This window comes from Bombus vosnesenskii, unplaced genomic scaffold (assembly GCF_011952255.1).
Source record: "Bombus vosnesenskii isolate JDL3184/JDL3185 unplaced genomic scaffold, Bvos_JDL3184-5_v1.1 scf7180000014105, whole genome shotgun sequence".
NCBI classification, from domain to species: domain Eukaryota; kingdom Metazoa; phylum Arthropoda; class Insecta; order Hymenoptera; family Apidae; genus Bombus; species Bombus vosnesenskii.
Genome location: NW_022883371.1, coordinates 5260344 through 5272018, shown reverse-complemented (window position 1 = coordinate 5272018; position 11675 = coordinate 5260344). Strand labels below are relative to the sequence as shown.

The window sequence follows — 11675 nt, the reverse complement described above, 5'->3', positions numbered from 1 at the left end:
ACTTTCGTATACACCTGATATATTCAAAGGCTCTTACTAAATAAAAAGCCACATAAAAAGGGAATAAATTTCATTATACCCAGAGAGAGAAAATTGTTCATAGTTTCATATTCTCACTCTCGGGAGCGTGAATTCGTTAGAGTGTGGCCAGTGAAAGAGGAATCCTTAATTAAGAAAAGGCGAAATTACGCACGATGGATTCGCAGACTCTCAACATTCACCGAACAGAGAAAGTTTCTGTTTCGTCGTTCACTGAAAGCGACCGCAAACTTCATAACGCGACGTTTCGCCGCAACTGGCGCCTGTAAAATCCAACTTCAGCGAGTCTTACACGCTTTTGTTTCAGCGAGACATTAAACCGTGAATCTTTTGTAATTTTATGACAAGGGAGATCTCTTCGTTTCTTTCTTTTCTTTTTAAACGGAAGAAACGTTTTCGATCGTCTTTTTCGCAGTGACTTTCGCGTTTTTCGAACACGTTACGATAAATAATGGCACTTGTGATGTCTGTTTGACTCGATAGACGTGTTACTTAAACGAGAAACAGAATTTTGTACTTGTCCGATGATGTATGGACTCGTACTACTTGCGCGTGAAGATGTGCAATTTATTCGGTTTGCAAATTAATTGCTCTACTTGTTTCATTAAATGTACGTTTGTAATTAAAGAATGCAGAGTATATTTTTAACGATTAGACAATATGAATTTATTATCTTGTAGATTATTTTTTTTAAGTAAACTTCTAACGATTAGGTCATATGAATTTATTGACTTGTTGTATTGCTATTTTTCTAAAGTGTATTTTTAGCCACTAGACATTTAATATCTTCATTTTAAATGCTGCGAATATTAGAGTTCCTGTTTGCTAATATTCGTTTTAAATATATTTTAGAAAAGTTTTGGGATTAAATTAAAAAGAATCAAAACATCGCAAGTAATTATATTTGTTAATGAGAATAATTTACAGATTCATTAATAGGATACAACGAACCGCCCATTTCTCTCGGTGTTAATTCATCTTTTTCTTCTAATTATTTGGAGAATTCTTGGAATTTTGGGAATTTTTACGTATTTTGCAAAATAACGACGATAATTCTCAACGTGATGGTATTTTCTAATTAAAATATAGTTTTTAAGAATCGCAGATAAGTTTTCGCTCTTAATAAACCAATCAGGTTGTTATCGATGACTTTTACGGTAGAGTGGTACAAAAATTTAGATTAAGAAGAAGTTCCCAATACGTTAAGAAGAAAGTTATTCCTCAATGGGGAAAGAAGAATAGGGGCACTTTTCTTGGAAAGTTTACTCCGATCAAAAGTTCTGATCGAATAAAGCTCTTGTTTGGACGTTTTCGTAAAGAATTGATCTCCGAAATGTAAACTTGGAAACTTAAGTTTTCAACATGATCGTTCATAAAAATAAATTATTTATTATTGTTCGTCGTTTTCATAAATAATAAAGGAACAAAATATATAAAAATTTAGATTCAGTTAGGAAGATAATGTATTATTACAAAAAATAATAATGTAAATAATGAAACATAGAATATAAAAAATCTTATGACTAAAATGACGGATTTTTATGGAAATTTATAGTTTCGAAAATATAATAGAAAATGGTTCTACCTGCCACATATTATATTTTGGATATCTTGTATATTTTCATACAACGTGAAAATTGTTTCATGTATCACATATTATCTTTATGATATGTATATTTATATTACATGAAATGTATATTTTTTTATATAACGTACAGTCTACATAATTTTCCATTTCCTAATTTCCCATAAATGCATGAAAGCCCTCAGTCTAATTATGACGAATCTTTAGCGTATTAATTATCATAATAACATTATTATAAAGAATACTGATGTAAACTATAAAAAACAAAAAATATAAAAGTTCTAATCTTAAAAATCTACGAAAAACCAAATTTCAATGTAATAATGTAAACAATGAAAAATAACAATTGTAAATAGTCTTACGACGAATCTTTCATCGATATTAATATATTAATATTAAAATAAAGATATTTGAATAATATCTGAAAGATTCTAATAATTTGATAAGACCTGATACATATTTATCCGTCCACGGGCGAACTTATTCTACTTGCTCGTCGAAATACGCGAATATTCTGTTTACAAAGTCTAGAACGTCGTTTGAATACGTACATATGTACATATGTACAATCTACAAGCGTCATAGAACCCCATGCGAGACTATATCCTGCCAGGTCAGGTGGATGTAGATCGTGTTTGACTCGATACGGGATTATTCTCTTCGCCTGTCGGTACATTACCGCTTTACTTGCACAGATGTTGACCTCTTCTACTTGCCCGTATACAGGTGTACCTGTACTACTTATCCGGTATACTTATCCGTATTAGATACGGTAGGGAAAACGCGCTCTTGAATTTTAAATGAAACTGCTTATTGGCGCATGTCTTCGTTTCGTTTAATTACTCAGACGTCCTGTAATTGCACATCCTTTCTACTTTATCGGACAAATAAGAGCAGATTTACGATGTTGTGCCAGTTTCTTTTCCAGTTAATTATTTTGGTATTTGTTCGTTAGTGTATGCGAATCAATTTTGATTATGTAGCGATAAAAGAATTCACATTTGGATTTATAACGTCGAAACAGTTATTTAATAATTTTACTCGAACAATTTTACGAAACATACGCGAACGTGTAGAATTGCAAAGCAATCAATTAAAACGAAATTTCGGAACACGTACGTAAGCTTGTAGTATCGGAATTTTCCATTCAAACGATGAAAAAGATATATTTGTAGATACAAAGATATGCTTTCAAAATAGTTCCCTTGAGCGATTCTTCGAAACTCGTACGAACGTGTATACCGCGAGATACATACACGAATTTGTAATATTGGAAATATCAATTTAAACAACTGAAAGATTCGTATTTTAAAATTCACAGGCTTAAACAGATTCACGAGTGAAATGTCAAAACTCGCACGGGAATTTAAAATGCCAAAGGGATTATTTCACGCAGCCTTCCCGGCGAAACATTCGAATTTACGTTAAAATTCATATCTCTGAAACCTAATCGATAATAAAATAAATTAATACGAAATAATAAAATGTAATTTATTTACCTGCAATTCCAATAAGCAAATTTTCCAACGTCCACATAACATCGCGCACAAATAAAAACCTCTTTGAGAATAAAATCCTCGTGCATGACGGAGAAACGTTTTAAAGGAACGCGATGTTCACTGTCGTTCCTTCGACGCGTTCTTGCATGTCAGCCACGAACAATAACCATCTTTATTCGTCGCTTATTGCCGAGTGAAAGTCGCAGGCTAACCGTCAGCCGACGTTTACGACGTTCCTACACGTTTCGTCGAATACGAACCCCTTTATTCTCTCTCTGGCACGCGTATTTCCTCATACGAAGAGAACGTATCGCCTTACTGCTTTGTTACAGGCACAATAAATAACAGGTGACGAGGTATTACGATCGCCTGGCAAACACGGCTGACTGTACTCCGTACGCGTAACACGTGTCGCGTTAATACCGTGCTTATACCACTGGCTGACGATGCAGCCTGGTCTCAAGCACGTGTACATGCTCGCCTGTTTAATGGTTTCATCATCTCGGTTACACGGAACGCAATTAAACTCTCCCCTTGTTTCTCCTTTTTTATACCTGCTAACGAATCATGTCACTAAATCCTGCTTTAATGTCTGTTCTTGGAAATGTTTCACTGAAGGTGGCTACTGTGGTTAAGGGAGGTTTTTGTTCAGGTAGATTGCAGTCCTTTTGATTTGGTTATTTGAGTATTTGAGGGTGAAAAGTCGGAATGCCGTACAGTGGAAATACACGGAAATGGGATTATTTGGTACTTTGGAATATTTGTTTCACTCTGATTAACATTCTGTTACAATGACTGGTAATTAATTCTGTAGCTGTTTCAATTGCAGGATGAGTTTCTTTCGTACTATTTTTATTGTACATTCTTTTCTACTATCAACATACTAAGATGTTGTTTCGATAATAATCCCCTAAGTTATAACTAGGATGTACATGTTTAACTATCTGTGACATTTAAGACGAAATAATTAAGTTTGAGAAGCAACCTAGGACAAGAATAATAATGTTAACAAGGATAGAATAAAATACTTTCCGCAGAAAGGAAACCAGGTTACTTCTGCTTACTTGCCAAATTACTAACAAGAAGGAACCAAGTAAGAATTACGAACTCGAAAGAATAAAACGCTTTTCGCGAAAAAGGAACCAACTTTCTTCTGTTCATCTTACAAACTTCTAACAAAGAATAACACTTTATATTCATAATCATTAACCTAATTTGGACTTACAAAATTCCAAAGCAACCGTTTCTCGACACAATGAAATAGTTTTCGCAAAATGGGAACAAAACTTCCTCTAAACTACCAATAAATAATAAGCTTTGCCAATAGGAAAATTCTGTTAGAGAATTGCATCGCGCGAGTCAACGGTACAATAAAACGTTACGTCTGTAAGAGTTACGCAGATGTTTCCACGGAACGCGCGTGGACTTCGACGCCCACGCATTTTCATGTAACCAAGGGCAACACGCCCACGCGATTTTTCGCGCAATAGTCCCACGCATCCGATAAATCTAACTCTCTGGCCTATAACTCCGCTGGCTACTATTCAACGTGTTACTGTACCAAGAAAAAAAAAAGAAGAAAAAAAGAACATTAATCGATGTATTGCGCGTCTGAAACCACGCACAAGTTACCAAACGTCCAAATGATACAGAGACTCTAGCGAAAGGCCAGCCGCCATCAATCAATCGCCATTCGACAGTCCATCAATCAATGATCGAACCAATCACGGTGTTAGCCGATCGATGAAATCTCGTTCAAGGCAGCTTACGGCTGGATATCGCGAGAATGGCTCATGGAAAAAATGATCTTTTTCCGGAGAAAATTGGTTCGGGTGTTTCTCATGGGAATGTAATTTGTCCCCTATAAATGGAATTTTATGTTTTCAGGATGAAGGGAAACATAGGCGGTAAGAAGCTTTTGCTTTGATTCGCAGATTTGAAAATGGTAATTTTTATAAATTGTTTTTCGGCTATTAAGTATGGATATTTTTTACTGATCTTCTGTAATCGAAATTTTATTTCCGAAGGAAAGTGTAAGGGGTAGAAGATTTTCAATTGGATTCGAAGATTGGAGATTAGTCATTTTTATTTTTTATTTCATTTTTTTTGATTACTGAGTACGAATATTTGATAATAATTATTACAAATAAATGATTTTACGCTAGTGTAATAAATATTACAAATATAATGTAACATTTAAAGAATGTTAATTTATGTACCATAAAAATTTAGTAAAATAATTCAAAATATCCACCACATTTGTTTTATGTTTTTTTTCTTATTTGGAAGAGAAATCAGTTGCTGAATTGCCGTAATGAAGAACATAAAAAAATTATGTGGCAAACTAATTGTTGCGACGATAAAACAAGAAGATAACTCTAAACATAAAAGAAGTTAATAATTATGAATAATATCGAGACATTCAAACTGACCACAGAGATAATAATAAAACAGAAAAATAATTTATTTCTGAATAAAACACGTTATACTAATAAATATAGATTACGTTGTTTTCCAATTTAAAAGTTAATAAATATTATTATAATTTAATATCATTAGACCATTATGAATACCATTATATTAATTTAATTAACAACTTGATAATGAAATTAATTGCATTACCTACGTTCAACCGTACAAAAGTTTTAGAAAAAAACTTGCAAAAGAAAAATGAAAATGATGAACGAGTTACGGGTATTAATTATTGCAGTGGTATGTTCACCAGGCTTTTTAATATTCGAACAAGCTTCGCGAAATAAAATTCACTGGTAACCGTGCAATCTCGCGTAGGTTACACGGTTCCCTAAATATTCTGACAACGAGGCGAATGCGAATTCGTTCAATTAGCGGCAAGCAGAGCGTACAGGCTACGAACGATACGATTTCATTTCCTACAATTTCCTAAACAGAACGAACGTTTGGCCTGCTTGGTTCGTGGTACGCGAGCTAATAACAATCGAGTTTCGTCTCTAATTTCGTAATTTCGAGTTCGTTCGATACTCTGTTATCATTTATTTAATGATCGTACAAGTGTGCCCGCACTATGGAAAAATTTCTAATAGACTTCTGAAATTTCTACAGACAAAGCGCTGGCTAAATCTATAGTTCGTAAAGTGGCATAATAGACTCACTATGAATAAATTTATCGAGCGATTTCACGTTTCTATACAACATTGTATAAAATTATTCACTTATTCTATTTAATTATATTCTATTTAATTATGTTTTCTATTTAATTTTTATATCAATGATATGTTTCCTTTTATTATTTTATATGGACTATAGGTTTTGGTATATTATCATATCAAATTATCTATAAATTACTTTTACATTAATTATATATTTTTTCAATTATTCCATATCAATCGTACACTTTTAATTCGTTTTTGCAATTACTTTCAAAATTTTTGAATCTTTCCTAAGTTCCTTAACAAAGATTAGTGTACGTGCACTATGTACAATATAGTTAATACAATTCAATTGATTACCAACTTTCTATTTAAATATAACGTTACGTTATATTAATATATAAATACATAACGTCAAGGTTTGCAACATGACCTATATTTTCTAAATACTACATACTAGCTTCTAAAACTGATCTTATCATTATCATGTTTTGTTGCATCTATATGGTCGCAATGATCATAACGAATATAATTTCATTCGTAATTTTGTGATTAAATTACGTGCTGTTAGAAACAACGTAGTTTCAAAATAATTAAAAAAATATGTTTCACATAAATTTGATACAAATATTATTGACATAATTAATTTCCATCAGTACATAAACATGTAGCTTCTCTTCTGTAGTTTCTGTCTCTTTTAACAAGATTAGTATTATTTGCTTGCAAAGGGTTATTACTAAATAATTGAAAGAATAGTTGTAGTAAAGTCGTAGTAAGATTAGTATTGTTTGCTTGCTAAAAAGGTTATTAATAAATAATTGAAAAAAAGTAGTAGTAGTTTCGAAATCGAGTTTGTATCTGGATTATTTTCGCATGAAGGTACTCGGTACGACGCACCTGCAATGCAGTGGATTCACCTGCGATCCATGGATCACTTGTCTGGATCCGGGAAAAGCATTAGTCCGCTGGCAAATGGCGAGGAGTCGCGTCTCATCTCTGACGATTAGGCTATCTTAACGATGCAACAAGTCATTTGCTGATTCCAGGATTTCCGTCAGCTGTTCACTCATTTTCCTTTCTCTTGATAAAATTCTCATTGCTTTTGAATTCTCAGTGAGAATTTTTTTAGGGATTAGCGAACTTCTGCGCTGAAAATTTGTCGAGAATTTTATTTCTCGAAAATTATCACGTGCAGTTATTACGAGTAATAAAAATTCTATTGAGCTTTTGTTACTTGAGTGAAAATTTTACTGCATCGAAACCATGTGCACACTGTTTTATCAAAATTTCAACTCGACGGGAGGATTCAATTTTCTCGATTGAAAAATATTTTTCGTATCATCGTGAATGAAGAATTTTCATTTATATGTTTTCGGTAAATATTTTTTTCATACCACCACAAAGTAATATAGCGCGTAATATATGAGTTCGCTTATCTCGACCTGTTTCAATCGCTGGTGGGTGTCATTTATAAAACACTTGAATACCCATTAAACGAAAATCATCGAACTATTTATATTTTGGGAATTAAAAGCTGGAAACGTAGATTGATGAAAATCGATCTTGCCAAATCTGAAAAAAATTCTCTTCCAATTTCAACTCCTACAACATTATTTATAAAACCAATTATGAACCTACATGGATTTACCTTTTTTTAGAAAGTAGCTTAAAACATAAAAAATTAAATTCCAAATTTCTCTTCTTGAACAATTGTCTCACAATTATAATATCGTCTTAAAAATTATTATTGTAATTAAAAACTTATGTATTGTAAACTTACATGCATTAGCTTGTCCGAAATGTTTCTTTCGCATCATAAGGTGATAATAGATGAACAACAATTTCTGTTTTATATTATTTTATCGAATTATGTGTGATCCATTTCGTTCTATTTCTATTATTATATTCGTGCATAATTCAATAAACTAATATAAAACAAAAAACATGGTGCATTTATTATTTCCTCATAAAACGAAAGAAACATTTCAGACAATCTAATATATTAATTGATTTCTTTTCAGAAGATATCTCATAAAGCACACGAAAACCTGTGTGCAAGTGTTTGTATTTGAGGAATGAAGAATGAAAAGACAGAGGCCAAGTTAAGAGCGTTTGAACGTCAAAGCAAATCCTTCGAAATGAATTTATCTGCCAAACTAGATTCTGGCGTTCCCAACTTCGACTTTTACCCTCGAATTACTCCGCTCGAGATTTAATTATGAGCACTGTCCCACGCTGAATTTACGATCTTCTCCTTCGTTCGTTTAATTAAAAGCATTCCAAACGGGCTATTTCTTCGTTCGTCATCGCCGCTTAATATTCGGCCGGAAAGTGTGATCGATCCATTAACACAATTAAGAACAGTGGGAAAAGTAATTCGCGTTCCGACCAACTTTCCTTCTTGGGTTTTCGAGATTAAGCACAATCCATGCTTGCGGTTCAGTCGAATCAGGATGTATCATCTTAACTGCTTGTTCTCTGAATTCTGATTATTTAGAAAACTGTTTAGAAAATCCTGTGACTTACCAAATTCGGAACTTGTTCAATTCGAAATTTTCGGAATTCGAGTAATTTCAGTGAAATTAAAATTTTGAAGACGTTTGTGGCAATATTATGCAAGGTAATTAATTTTGGTTTATTTAAGATATTGAATATTACCGAGAGTAATTAATTTGATTTAATTAAAGATAGAACAACTACATTAGGAAAATAGAAGTGGAAAAGGAAAAATGTGGGACTCTTGAGAATCTTAATGAAAATAATATTTTAACGACAACCGTGACAATATTGTCCAAAACAATTAGGAAAAAAATAAATAAAGAATAAGAAAGGAGTTCAGAATTTGAATGAAATTGGAGCGCGTTCAATGAAAAATCATATCAGAATTTTACAAAAATCTAATTTTGAAGTTGAATTATTATTATTTTACGAAGAGAACTCAATTTTGATAAAAACCTGAAAATACAATACACGGTAAAACATTACCACCAAACACGGGAAAAAACATTACCCGGTATTTTGTTTATAAAATATTACGAGGAGAGAATTTTTCATATTTGAAAACGAGAAAATATGCATGTGCACGCATACGTGATTAGGGTGTTCGAGGAAGTGAAAAAGGTTCGTATCTAGCCAGGTCAGCGAAATTCTTGATATAACGAGAAAATTACACGGTTACAAAAGTAGAACACGATCATATTTGATTCAGAGAGTAGTATTGCTTTAATTATGGCAAATGAACATGGTTTTTAAGCATAGTGAGACCACTTCAAGCTCAGACACTCGGAATTCCCTTCTATTCACCAGCATTTACAAACATTATACGTACAAATGTTTGACTTATTCTACAACGATGAACTATAATAAATATTCCTGAATTTTTTAACAATTTTCAAACAACTACGAGTAATATTATAATATAAATTATGCCTGACACCTTTCATATTTTTAAATAAATTCTTAAATAACTATAAAATCCTTTCAATTCGAAAAATATAAATATTTTTTAATCGTTTTTAGAAATATATAATACATTGTTACGAAAAAGTTTAACATTGGAAGAGATTCGATCGAATGAACCAATAATCGAAATTTTCACAAAATTGGTGAATACCGAATTTTATTAAAATATAGAATAAATAATTCTATAGCCTTGTATTTCATGGATTTCAATAAATACCTTTCGATCGAGATGAATGTAACTTTAAAATAAAATTAATTTCAAAAAGTTCAAACGTATAGAGACAAAGGTATATATCAATTATAACACTATTCGAAATCAATCCATTCGTCGATCGTGGAATATCTAAACAAATTGAAAAGATTAGAGGATATGTTATACAGTTGTGATCGACGTTCGAATGAACGAACTATTCCATTTGTTCGAGACTATACCAGCATCGAGAAAATTGGACGTGCAATTATCTCTACGTCCACCTAGATTCCAATCTGTCTGGCGTTTTCAACAGATGGACATCGCAAAAAACCTTTATACGATCTTCAGAAGAATTTTATTGGCTGCAATTTACGTTGTTCGTCGTTGCGTGTCGATACTTAATAGACACCTCTGTACGATTTTCGTGTTTCCTTCGTTTCAATAGCACGCAGCAGAAAATCGTTTGAATAATAATCGGTCATAGTCGATGGAAAAATTATTCGTTGCCGATAAAATGCTCAAACTGTTCGCCAAATGGAAATGTGATATCACGCAATAAGATTGGTAGTCTCGTTTTAAATCGATTGATTTGTCTCGTTCGATTGTATTGGAGCTATTGGAGCGAGATGATCGGTATTGAAATACTTGATGGAGTGATAATTGCGTTCCTATTATAATTTTCTTGCGTTCCTTTACGCTTTACTGCATGTGAATTTTGTTATTTCATTATTAATTATTTTTATTATTAATAATCTAAAGGTGGAAAAATACGCAGAACGTGCATAATAAGCAAAAATATATAAAATATTAGATAATTCGTTATAATACATTTAATAGGTAAAAGAAATCTTTGCCGAGGTTTCAGTCAGATTTTCACTTATGATCGCAAAAAAATTTGAATTTGCATAGCTATATATATAGTCTAGATATTATCCTTATTATTTTGAGAAAAATTATTGATTTAACGAATGAATGTGAAATTATTTTGACAATCTTTATGTGTGTGTCTTTATGGCTAATTAAACATACGTTATATATTCGTTCCTTATTTGTTTAATTAAATAGAGACTTAATGCTTAATTATACAGAAAATTGTTCATTTGATGAATAAATGCGGATTTGTTACACTGATTATTTTATTTATCATTCGTTTAATTAAGTGGAATTAATTTCAATATTTAATTCAATATAAAAATTGTTAATTTGTTAAACAAATATGAAATTATATCATTCGATAATTTATTCATATCAGATGATATTACGCTTTCTATTTTTTAAATTATATGAAGGTAATGTTTAATTAAACAAAGAGAATTGTTAATTCCTTGATCAAATATGAAATTGTTTGATATCAGTTTACTTTTAAATATGATAATATTGTATATTTGTTTGATCAGATACGAATATTGTCACACGTGTTATAGCGAACTGCTCTACTTGTCTGATTACATTCAATCCCATTCTACTTGGACGACCAGACACGGAGGTGTTCTATTTGCCCGTCCAGATATGTATCTATCCTACTTATTGGGCTAACGTAGTTATTCAGTTGGCCCCGTCAGATCTGATACGCGACTGTTCTACTTGTCTGATCATACGCGTCCAAATTCCATTTTCCTGTTTCAACAATGATGTATTCTACCTGCGTGTCTATACGCGTAATTACTATGTATCATAATTGATTATTATTCCATATACTACTTTGTATCTTGTCTCAGTTATTCTGTCAGCTTCTAACACTATTCGTTCAACGTATTTGTTCAACGTTC

At 32.1% G+C, this 11675-nt stretch overlaps 1 protein-coding gene across 5 annotated transcripts in view; it reads right to left on the bottom strand.

Annotated features, from left to right (window-relative positions):
- LOC117239573 (monocarboxylate transporter 10-like) overlaps positions 1-11675 on the bottom strand; it is a 300758-nt gene that overhangs the window by 13456 nt on the left and 275627 nt on the right. The gene's annotated exons all lie outside the window — the stretch shown is intronic.